Here is a 12,512-nt window from a genome sequence, read left to right as displayed (position 1 = left end):
AAATGACGAGGGGTATAGAACAGCTTCCATATGAGGAGAGAGGAATAAAATTGGGACTTGTCAGCTTGGAAAAGAGACAGCTAAGAAGAGAGATGATCGAGATCTATACAACCATGACTGGTTTATGGAAAGTAAAGAGGAAGTGCTATTTACTCCTTATAACACAAGAGCTAGGACAGGGGCAGGCAAAAGAGCCTCTGCAGGCTGGATCCAGCCCACCAAGCAGGTTGATCTGCCGCCCCCAGGCCAATTACGGCCTGGGGGCGGAGGAGCACGTGAAGCTTCCTCCCACCCTGTGAGCAGCACGCAGTGCTTTGAAGCACCACGCACTGCTCGCAGAGCGGGAGGGGACATCATGCGCTCCCCCGCCCCTAAGCCCTGACTGGCCTGGGGGCAGGAAGAGCATGCGAAGTTTCCTCCGCTCTCCCGCCTGCGCTGCGAGGAGCGCACGGGACTTCAAAGTGTCGTACGCTGGCTCAGGGCAGGAGCAGGGCAAGGGAAGCTTTGCACAACTCCCCTGCCCCCAGGCCAAGCAGGACTTGGGGGTGGGGAAGTGCGTGACGTCTCCTCCCACCCTGCAAGCAGCACGTGGCACTTTGAAGTGCCGTGTGCTCCTCGCAGGGTGGGGGTAGGGCAGAAGGAGGCTTTGCGTGGTCCCCCGCCCCCAGGCCAATCAGTAGGTGTCTAGTGGGAAGGGGGGGGGCAATTATGGTCTGGGGGTGGGGAAGCCCAGAAGCATTCTGGCTTTGCCCCATCCAGATTAGGCCCCGCCCCATCCAGATTAGGCCCGCCCCTTCCAGGCCGGCCCGGAGCCACTTCAAAAATTTTTGAAGTGGCCCCCGGCCAAAAATTATTGCCCACCCTGAGCTAGGGGCTCTGGAGATCATTACTGGGGCTGCAGTGATTGGTGCTGCTCCTTGGAGCAGCACCAGGACTCTGAAAAGCACTATCTGTTGGCAGCACCTATGCTCTGAAGAGTGAGGTTTCTCAGGTAACTGTTGCCAGGGATCAGTGCATTTGTGTAGTCCGATATCACTGGTTGAGAATGATGTGCAGACCCTAGAAATCGGTGTTAAGGGGTCTGTGATCATTTGGAGATTACTGAGTTGCTACAAATTTGCAGTTTGGGATGTGTCACTGACACTGAAGAGTAGGCTGGGGTACAGTGCCATGGGGGTGACCTATGAAGTGGCGCCATTAAGGGATATCCACTAGAAATGGGTGGGCATGAGGTCTCTATAGGCCTCTGTTTCCATGGAGCAGGTGGCACCAATAGAGATAAAATGTCTTTAGCCATGTGACAGGCCTCTGGGGTAGATGGCACCATGAGATAACACACATCTCTATCAATGCCTGAGATAAGAGGTAAGTCACGGGATGGACTGAGTCCAACAGGCGAAGCAGCTGCATAGCTATATTCCGGCAAGATGGCCTGGCTTGGTCCAGGTGCCTGTCGTCAGAGCAGTTCAACTAAAAGCTGAGCAAGTGCAGAATGGTGGTAGAATGTGCTTTTGGATGTTTAAAGGGAAGGTTTTGCACTTTATTGACTATGTTAGCCTTCATTCCAACATCAAGCAATATTCACATTGTTGTGGCAGCTTGCTGTATGCTCCATATTTGTGAAAGTAAAGGGGAACATTTTCTGGCCGGGTGGAGGGTCAAGAGCAACAAGGAAAGCACATCAAGGGATACTGCAAATCAGAGACTTTGAAAACCAGTTTTGTGAACGACCAGACAGCGATATGACAGTCATGTATGTTGCTCTTAACAACATGCCCCCTGCATTAAGTGTGCTGGCCTGTTAAACAACCCTCCCACATCCCATATAACACAAGCAATAAAGAGCCTGCTGTTCAGAAATCATAATTGTTTATTTAGGAAACACAGGGACCAGAGAAAGAAAAGGAGTTCAGGGCATGAGCCTGGTTGTGTGTGTGTAGAGAGAGCAAGGACAAGTGGTGTACAATCCCCCTGTTCAGCAATCAGAGCTGCGGGAATGACAGCCTTCTGTTCCAGGAGACATCCCTGGGAGTTGATTTCAAGGCTGCTCTTCACCCTCCCCCGCCTCCTCCCACACACATTGTAAGGCACCTCAGGGAGGAGGCTATGGAAGTTGGTGAGGAAGGCAGGCGGTTCACTCTGTGCTCCAGATGCTTCTCCTGTGCCTCTACCAGAAACCTCAGCAGCTGAGTTTGTTGCCCCACAAGCCTCAAGATTTCATCCTGAGTCTTATATTGTATTTCCTGCACACTCTTGTTACTAGTATAGGCACACTAGTAAACTAAATTTAGTACAGGGCCAATAGATGGAAAATGCCTTTGTCCCAGAAGGTGGTCCAACCTGGAAACCACCGTATCTATCACCGGCGGATTTCTCCAGTCTGAAATAAGCACAGACATGAGTGTCAAATTTAAAAGATATATTGAATACAACAGGTAACAATACAAAGAATAACCCCAGAATACAACACTGCATAAACCAACCCCTCACCCCAGAAGTAATAGAAGATAGCACAGTACAACTAAACAAGAAAACACTATACTCAGTCTGTTCTAAAGTCAGATGAAAGCTGAGGCTCAGGACCTTCAACCCGTTGGCATAGACAGCCTCAGGGGAGGAACACTGACGAGTCCAACTGATGATTCATTGATGGTATGACGGTAGGTATGTTACACAGGCACCCGATGGTAATCAGTTCTCAGCTTCAAAATAGGGCCTTTGCCACAATGGTTGGAGTGGAACTGGGTGTTAGGTAGCTGCTCTCCGTCCGGAGCTACAGGTAGCTATAACCCACAAGGCTGGGCAATTGCCACAGTAGTGAGCTAATGCACCCTATAGGAAGTGGTGGAATTGAGTCTGCCCTGGTCTGTTGGGAAGCAGGTCCCAGCCTTCGCCACGGCTCTTCTTCAACAGCGATCTGAACTGTCAGCTACCGGAAGATGAGAAGGAAGCAGGAGCCAGGAGCAGGAGCCCGATCCCTTCAGCGGTCTGAGCTTATAAAGATCCCAAGGCGGGAAAACAGCAGGAGTGCACAAGGTGTAGTGTTGGGTGCAGATTAGCATTCCTGGTGCAGATTTTAGTGCCGTGTGCAGAGCAACAGTGTTGTGTGCACAGCCATGTGCTGTGTACAAACGATGGTTTTTGGCAGCAAAAGTCTTTTAGTCCTTTGGGTTCCATTTTGATTTCTGTGTAAACCTCAGGACTCCATTTTGATTTTAGTGCCCTTGATCTTAATATTCTAACTTCAGTCAACACTCTCTTCTCCTTATGCTCCATTTGTATTACCTGCTGTATCGTTCTCCTCTGAGCATTTAATTGAGCCCCGTCCCTGCGGGTGGACTGCATTTGCTCATTAAATGTCATCCCAAGGACTTTTTTGCTTTTTGATCTATGACAGCTGAACATCTGGAGGGAACGAGGGAGTGGGCAACAAACGGTTGTACCTGCTGTAACAAAAAGAAGTGAATGGCAGACTTTAGAGAACACATAGAGATCTGAAGGGAGCAGCTAAATTCGGTTTGGTGGCAGGCATGGTAAGCAAAAGGTTAGGGCTCTTCTGCTTCTGCTTTGAAAGCATATGTGACACAACAGTGGCTACAAATAGCAGCTCTCACAGCCAGGCGTGCCTCTACATTTGCAAAGGGAAGCCACAGTCACGAGAGGCCGTGCTGGAGGGCCCAGACATAGTGGCAGGGGCTCATCCAGTCACCATGTATTCATTACCCCCTGCTTGCTGGGTGAGTGCAACTTTCCCTTCCCTCAGCGATCTGTCAGGGGGAAGAGGGCCTGGGTGTGGTGGCAGGAGCTCACGTGGTCAGCAAACCATTTTTTGTTGTGGATGAGCAAATGGAGTGCACTACCTCAGAAGTATCAGTTACAGAGCTTCCCCTGCTTCATCCAGGTTACCATGCACAGCATCAGTCTTCTCCGAATCACACAGAACGATAAGGAGCAGATGCTGACTGAATGTGGCCAGAAAGCTGGACCTTACATTGCAGTGCTTTGTACTGCAATGACACCAGATCACTCACTGCTGGCGTGGCGTGGCGCGGGAAGGTGTCCTTCCATGGAGGACCGAATAAGGCCAGCCTTCTCAGAAACCTTGTGAGAAGGATGAAAGAGTTCCTCTAGGAGAGCTTTATGGACATACACAAGGAGGATTCCCGCGCTATCTTCAGACACGTTAACAAACTGTTGGGGGAGCCCCCGCTTTGTAGGCAGAGTGACCACCACAGATAAAACACAATTCCCTTAGCCCATTTGTACCATGCTTACATATGTGCAATCACCAGAAGTGCTTTCCCCACAATTAGGGTCCAGCAACAACACATTCTAGGGCTTTTCATCCCTGGAGAGTAGTAGAGTTGAAAGTGCAGGTAAGAGCAGTCACATTGGGGTGCTGTGGAACACCTCCCGGAGTCCAAGAACATCGACTTTCACAGCTCTGCATTTGCACAACCATGCAAGGTTGAATTTAGTGTTACTCTTCTCATCAAGGCGGAGTACAGAAATCAACTTTAACCGCCCTTAAAAATGGCAGAACTTAGGAGACTTGTTGGTAGAGGCTCATTGTTTAGAAAATTGACCTAGCACAGCAAAGTTTGACCTAAATATGTAGTGTAGACCAGGGCTGACAGAGAAAGACAAGGAGGCAGAGGGTTTGAGAGAGACACCTAATTCAGCAGAGGGAATTAGTCAGAGCTGGAGTTAAAATTCAGGAGGTCCTGGCTATTAAGTCTGCACTCGAGCTGCCAAACTTCAGATCTTTGACTACTGCTTAGATACTTGAAACAAATCACTGAATATTGTGGGAAGTTGTGGAATCTCCATCATTGGGGATTTTGAAGAGCAGGTTAGACAAACACCTGTCTGGGATAGTAGAGATCCATGGTCACCAAACAGTAGATCGCGATCTACCGGTAGATCTCAGGGGCTCCAAGAGTAGCTCTTGATCCCTCTCTGAAATGTGCACCTGCGCAGTGCATTTACATTAGATTTCCTCATGTAATGTAGGCGGGGCTTCAAGGAAGGGGCGGGGCAGTAGATCTTCACCTGTTCTGAGACTTAAAAAGTGATCTTGGGTGTAAAAAGGTTGGAGACCACTGGTATAGATGATGCTTGGTCCCGACATAAGTGCAGGCTTTGATAACCTCTTGAGGTTCCATCCAGTTCTAGGATTCTATATTTTTCTGGGCTGATCACTGGCAGGCTCCAAAATATTCAAAATTGCCACTCCACCCATAATTTACATTTAGGCACTATGCAAAATCTTCCCAAAGGGAAAGAGAGTGGGTATAATTGTGTCAAACCGCCTAAATATTAGGACAATATTCCAGGGCAGACAAGAATTCATTAGTCAGTAAAGTCTTATTATTTAAGTAGGCACACGGCATACACAGTACCGTACAAACAGCAAGATGGAGGTCTTCCTCCATGCTTATGATTTAGACTAAATTCAGCTTTGAAAGACCATCAGAGCACCTGGCTGCTACTGCTGATTGCTACTAAAATGCAACCACTGATGTAGGTTTTTTGTTTGTTTTTGTTATGGGGTTTTTTTTGGGGGGGGGGGGCAGAACTTCTCAATGGGGCAGCTCCTTCTGCAGGAAACAAATACCAGACCAAAGAGAAGGATAAATATACAGAGGCCCTCTTGGTTAAGTGCATAAGACCACAAAAGATCAGCTTAGAGGAGCAAAATATCTAATAGCCTAAAATCAAAGCGGTGCCAGGAATTAGAAGTCTGGAATGCCCCTGCACTCCAGATCCCTGTACTTGTCCCTCCACTCTAGTGATCTGCTCCCATTTCACAGAGCAGTTCTGGCCCCTGCTGACCATCATGATGTTTAAAATGAATTGGTGTCAGTTACAACAGGGAGTATGTGGTAGTTGTTCAGAACACAGGATTGGGTATTACAATTCCCTCTGTTCTTTTAATGGGTCTCCTGTTTGTATCAACCTGTGAGCTTCATGACTTCCTTGTGACTCAGTTTCCTTTTCTGTAAAATAGGACTAATTATACTATTCGTTTTTGCAGATACCGACTAACATAGCTACCCCTCAGACTTGCCACCATGCAAAGTACTGAATTTAGCCACATGAAATGGAAGTCCCTTAACTTCATGAAGAAACTCACACAGACTGTGATGAAGTGGTGGAGTTTTGGGGAGTTCAAAGGGTTCACATGCAGAAGGCACTCGATGTCCCTGGATGTTACTATTTTAACGAGATGAAGGGGACGGAGTTTGTTGTTACAGGGTCAGCACAGAACTAGTGACCCCAATGACCGGTGACCTAGTGACCCAGCTTGGATGACACAGATGGTTCTGGCCAGAGGGGAGGACAATGGGCTGCAGAGAGAAAACTTTGGTGATCTGACCATCTGGTTCCAGCCCAAGGGGAATAAAGGACAGAAGAAAGGAGAGGAAGAGAAGAGAGGGGCCCAGGTGACCCTGTTTACCTGGACAGAAACCAAAGGACAGGGGAGAGGCTGCTGGAGAGGTATATTGGAGACTCGGCTGAAAGAAGGCAGCTTCTGGACTGGACAGTGAAAGATCAGGCTCAGCCCACCTGGCTGCAGGGGGGAAGACAGATGTGCTGTGCTCTTCTCTCACCCCTTCCCCCTTTGGCCAGGAACTCACTCTATCCTCCTCCCTCCCCCGCCTGCCTCCATTCTAGCCCCAGGAGGCAACCACTCTTCTCTGCCTCCATGGTCCCAGGGCTGAAGAATTCCTGTGCCCCAAGCTATTACTGGGGGTGCTCCCTGCTTGCCTTCCCCTCGTGTGTGCACTCCTGAAAGCATTGCTGTTTCCTTTGAAAATGAAGCACAGAAAGGCTAAGTGACACAGCCAAGGTCCCACTGCTAATCACTAGCAGAGCTGTGCGTGTGAACTGAAGTTGCTCAGGGACAGGCCCTTATAGCAGCAGGGGATTTTAATGTCATAGCTTGGAAACAGCATAGCTTGAAGGGGAAGTTTTTTATTTTCATGGCAGCCTGTTTCCAAAGCAAAGCCTGTTTCAAATGATCCCCTGAAGAGCAGGCTGAAGGTCTTGTATTTTTGATAGGTCAATTAAAGTGCATGTTGCTACAAAATGGAGTGGGCCCTCTGGCTGAATGACTCCACGGTCCAGGCAATGGTGGGATAACATTCTGCTTTCTGTAGGCCCCCCCTATTCGAAAGCAGGCCAGTGTGACCATTGTCTACAAAGTCATAAGCTTAATTAATAATAATTGCACTTCTACAAAATCCTTCCCCTGTGGATCACAGAGCACTCTGCAAGCCTTGTAAGAATTAAGTCTCTGACCCAGGTGAGGAAAGCAGCATTTCCCCCATTTTACAGAAGAGGAAACACTGACAAGACAAGGTAAGGCCCAAATTTTCAAACCTGGCCACCTGTGTGTTTGAAAATACCAGTCTATGTGATTTGCAGAAGATCCTGGAGGAAAACCTAACATCTAAGTTATATGTGTGATGGTTCCCCCCATGCTTTATGAAGTTTGGCTTCTGAATGTAAATATGCACAACTCAAAAATGCTTTAGACAAAATACATCATATAACATATCAATTTTAATGTTACTATCTGCTGGATCTGTATTTGGTGCATTTATCATTCCTGTATGTGAAGTTAGCAATATGAAGTATGGAACTGCTTATAGTTTTTCAATGTGCTAATAAGAGCCATTCCTGGTGCCCCTCCAGCTTTAACAACTTGGTGATCAACTTAATGTCTTGTAAACAGCCTTGTTTGTCCTGTAAGACCAAAGGACAAGTAAGACATGTGACTATATCACCATTTTGACCCAGGTAGTTAGTTTTACATGGAAGGGGTAATGTAGAACAAAAGATCCCTGCCATGAGAGAAGACTATTTAAGCAATGGGAAGCTATCAGGTCTTTGGCTTTGTCTGGCTTGACGACACACTCCAAAGAGGGCTGGGAACTCAGTTCAAGATAAAAGAGGTTGTCTTGACCTGACTATTATGCCTAAAACAAGAACAGCTCTTAAGGTAAGAATCTGCTTGCAATAAGTTTTTTAATTAATTAGAACTAGCTATAGACTTTCTTTTCATTTTAACTTAGTAACTTACTTTAATCTATTTTCACTTACAACCATTTCAGTCATACTGTTTGTACCTAATAAAAACACTTTTGTTTACTATCACGTCCAGTGTAAATATTTGTTCTCTCTCTTTCCTTGATAAAGAGGATGAACATCTTCATGAGCTTTCTTTGTATAAAACTTTCACTGAGAGAAAGATGAATTTATTTGGCGTTTTGATCCTTTCTGAGTGCTGGTTTCCTGAGTTTTGTGCCCTAGAAGTGCATTCTCCAAGAGCGGAAGTGATTTAGCGTCTGCATTGCTGTTCAGAGGGGCAGTAACCCCAACTCTGTGCCTGGTCTGGGGGAGACCAGAGTATTTGGCCCAGCAGGACAGGGTAGTGGGGATCCCCAGAAAGCAAGAGGGCAGGTGTTAGTAGCATAATCAGAATGATGGGGAACAATCCCAAGGGGTCTTCTGTGACTGCATCCTGTCAGGGCTGTCCTTACCATGAGGTGAAGTGAGGTGGCCACCTCAGGTGCCAGACAGTGTGTGTGTGGGGGGGGGGGGGGGAAGTGAGGGGGCGCCACTAGGACCCAGAGTGTAGAAAATTGTCTGCTGCTGGTGCATATGTATTCTCTCTGCTCTAGATGCACAGAGATGGTGGAGTGCTGTGCTGGAGGAAGGAGGGCAGAAGAGACATAATAGGCAGGCAGGAGAAAAAGTGGCATGGGGGCATCATTTGAGCTCCCCACCTCAGGTGTCAAAATGTTGTGGGCCAGCCCTGCATCCTGTCACAATATGCTTTAGCCATCCTCCCTATTAGCTAGGGTTAAACGGGACCAACATTACAAGCAAGCCACATGTACAGGACAGTACACTAAGGCGCTGAATTTGTATAGATTGCTCCAATCCCACCACCCTCTCTTCAGCCGACAGAGCTGGACTGGGAGCTTCTGTCCATCTCCAGCCAGGAAGACATTTTGGCTCCAGCCTGTTTTGGAGGGTAGCAAGCAGAGCAATTGCCCAGGACTGACACCAAGGGTGCCCCATGAAGCTAAGCTGCTCATGCTTTGGCTTCAGCTTTCTGCCCTGGGTCTCAATGAGTCTAATACCACGGTTGATTGGTGGGCCCCCTGAAATCCTCCTTGCAGCCCCCCAGGGACCCTCTGACTAGTTTTGCCAACTCTCCCAGACTGGATACCATTTCCAGAAATGGCCTCCGGTCTGTCCAGTTGGGAACTGCAACCCTACCTCAGACCCCTGGTTGAGAACTGTTGATTTAGAAGGCTCTGCCCCATTAAGGGCACCCTACTGTGCCTAGAACATCTAAATATCCAGAGCTAACCCTGGGATTAAGTGTTCTCTTTCCACAACTAAAGCTATCCTGCCAGCCTACCTCAGGGGTATTTTTGCAGTTAGACTGGCAAATGAGTGCTCCTCACTAGCCATCAAGAGCCAGAATTTTAAAGAGCCTACACATACAATTAGTAGAAGTCAAACACTTGGAAAATCCCACTAGCCACCTACTTGCATGTTTGGATTCCCAAATATCTTTCCAAATCTGGCCCTACCGTCTTCTCATCCCAGGCAATTTACTGATCTGACTGCATGGCAAAGCCAGGCACATGACTAAGCCTTAAAAAATGTGCAATCCCCTTTTTCCTCCCGGGTTTACTTGGGAGCAGGTCACACTCACCTGTGTGCCTGGATGCCTGATGGGTTTAACATTAAAGGCAATCCTGAGTACTCCAGTGGTGATGTTGTATAGTTAGGGATTCCCTATCTACCCCCTTGCTGCAGACCTTTGCTCCATCTGGCTAGCCCCTGTACACACTTAATAGTGTGTCTTGGGAGCCTCCAGGAATAAACTTATTCCAGTAATAATTTGGATCTAACTCCAAAACAACAATTATAAATAATATAGATCTAACTGATTAAATTAGAATTAACACACCCTTTAGTTAACAACTTAAAGGAACAGAGTTTAACAGATTGAAAGTGAATACAATCAATTAGCAAAATACAGAGAAGTAAAGGAAACTTATCTAACTGGCATTTACACTGCCACTATTTATCCCACCTAGAGCATGCACTCCTCTGGATTCACTTGCTTGTGTGGGCGCGCTTGAAGGTCTGTAGCTGAAGTGGAGACAGCACTGTGCAGGGCTAGCAGCCAGCTGCAAAATACCTCTGCTACTGGATCAGGCCTCACCAAATGCCAGCAGCTCTGGTTCACGAGACAGATCTCTCTGGCTGTCTTTGGACCCAGAGTCAGTTTGTCTTCTGTGCTCCATCCCAGGCAGCACTTTCCCAAGAGCCACAGTTAAACACAGTTATCTTCTATGCAGGATTATGCAGGCTCTTCTCAGCCACAGGCACTGCCAGGATCTCTCCTCTCCAGAGACAATCACCAACAGCCCCTGAAGCAGCCTGCTAAATCCAAGCCCCAGCAGGTTCTCAGTAACAGGCTCTAGCTCCAACACAACACTTCCTGGCCTGGAAAAGACTCCACACCAGCAATCTGGCTCCTCTCTCCAAAATGGACCCCCTCCCCCAACACTCTCTCTCTCCCTGCCTGCCTGGAAGAGCCACCATTTCCCTCCTTTTTAGGGTTGCCAGGTGTCTGGTACTCACCTGGACAGTCCAGTATTTTCGCCTCTTGTCCGATTAAAAAAAAATCAGAGAATACCGGACACCTAAAATGTCGGGTATGTTCCGATTTTTTCCCCGGCCAGGAGGTGAAAATGCCGGGCACCTGGCAACCCTACAAACACTCATCCCCAAACCGCCCCTGGCTCCCAACACCCCCAGCCCACCTACTCCAGACTCCATACTCACCTGGTTCTGCAAGGCTGCCTGCACAAAATGGCTGCCAACCAAGGGGAAACATTACTTCTCCTGGGTCTTAGTGCGCTCCCCTGTTCCTATCCCTGCACTCACCCTTAAAGGGGACATGCTGGGTTTTTTTTTTTTTTTTTTTTTTTTGCTTAATAAGTCTTGGAGTCCTTTTTTTTTTCCCCCTCAACAATTTTGGTCTCCCCCTCCCCCCTTTTTTCTCCCTTCAACAGAATTTTTTCTCAGTGTTTTTTTTTGGGGGGGGAGGGGGGAAGGTGTCAGTATTTTTGTTTCAACCATCTGGCAACCCTACTCCTTTTCCCCAAGGGCTCATGGGCGTTGTAGTCTCTAGGGCTAGACTGAAGCACAAAGGATGCTCCCAGTAAAAGTCAGAGGCTCCTTTAGTAAAGGGAGCCTACAAATGCAAATGAATCTGTGAAGACCTAATGATGCCTAGTGTTCCAAGGTTTGCTTCCCCAGCTGGTTCTCCGGGAGTAGGGGGGCAATCAGGCTCTGAGCTGTCATATGCAGCCCACTCAAAACCAAGTTCCTTTTGCAGAGTGTGGGGGTCAGATACATCAGGGTGCAAGCTGCTTGCCTCTCCCTGTAATCCCCAGTTTCAGGGAGATTAGGACAACCCTAACAGAAATCAGCAGTTACTTGAGGCCCTGCTCTTTTGGGTACCCTGTATCCACTCAATACCCTCACCTTGAATCATTGGGATGGGAGAGTAAATATCAGTCTGTTCCTTCCAGTCCTTCCAACATTTGTAGTGCTGAGAGATGAAACAATACCGAAATGTCCCTGATTCCTGGGAAAGGCATGTGAATCTGGATTTCGCAGTCTGTGTCCTTTAACCTTCTCTCATTCAAAACCACCTGCTCTCTCCCTGGTGCTGATTTTTAATACCTCTTCAAATCCTGCACAGTGGGGGAAAATTTCTCCTGCAATGTCCAAAGATCTGCAGCTGAAAGCAGTGGCAATACTGTCAAGAGCCTATGTGGCATGCATCTGAGGTCTGCTTCTCTCAGCAGCCAGTGCCTACTGCACACACCTCCTCTCGGTTGCCAGGGCCTGAGTTGTTTACTTTCAAAGCTATTGGCTGGCTGTGCGTTTTCCCTGCCCAGAGTGCTGGCACGTGCAGCACAGGCAGAGTTCTGCAGGCAGAAAGGCTCTTTGCAAAAACGTTGCTCCTCAACTATTATTTTGCAACCACCCGCACTGAAAATTATTTGAAAAGCATGTTGCATTCCTCCCCTCAATAACCCTCCTTAATTTTGCATCTTCCACAGTTAAAATATTTAAAAGCTATCCCTCTGTTAGCGAGGAAGACCCATCTGCCCTGTTTTCTTTTTACTTTGCTCTGCAGAGCAGATCTTGCTTGCTTTATTCACACAAGGATTGTTATTGTTAAACATCTGAAGAACATCAGCTAATTATTGCTGTTGTGTTATTACTAAAACAATACAGCTAAGCATCTTCTACTCAACACTGATCTCAAGAGGTGCACAGCATTGACCTCCACGGTCACTTGTATGGCAGTGTTTCTATGCCTGTCGCTTTGCAGTTGTAAAATGACAAGATCCCTCGCCTACATCCCCTTGATCTTAGACTCTAAATTCATTAATCTTAGT

General features: G+C 47.6%; 1 long non-coding RNA gene across 1 annotated transcript; it reads right to left on the bottom strand.

The window, feature by feature from the left end:
* Nucleotides 1-1,852: 1,852 nt before the first annotated feature.
* LOC149525994 (uncharacterized) lies at nucleotides 1,853-12,140 on the bottom strand. Its single transcript, XR_016348575.1, has 2 exons — nucleotides 11,587-12,140; nucleotides 1,853-2,380 (listed from the first exon to the last, which is right to left on the bottom strand). It is a non-coding gene; the product is annotated as an uncharacterized LOC149525994 (long non-coding RNA).
* Nucleotides 12,141-12,512: the final 372 nt, after the last annotated feature.

The sequence above is a fragment of the Pelodiscus sinensis genome, chromosome 1 (assembly GCF_052426305.1).
Source record: "Pelodiscus sinensis isolate ZL-2025 chromosome 1, ASM5242630v1, whole genome shotgun sequence".
Classification (NCBI taxonomy): Eukaryota; Metazoa; Chordata; order Testudines; family Trionychidae; genus Pelodiscus; species Pelodiscus sinensis.
Note: the sequence above shows the minus strand (reverse complement) of the source record. Positions and strands in the feature narration are given on the sequence as shown.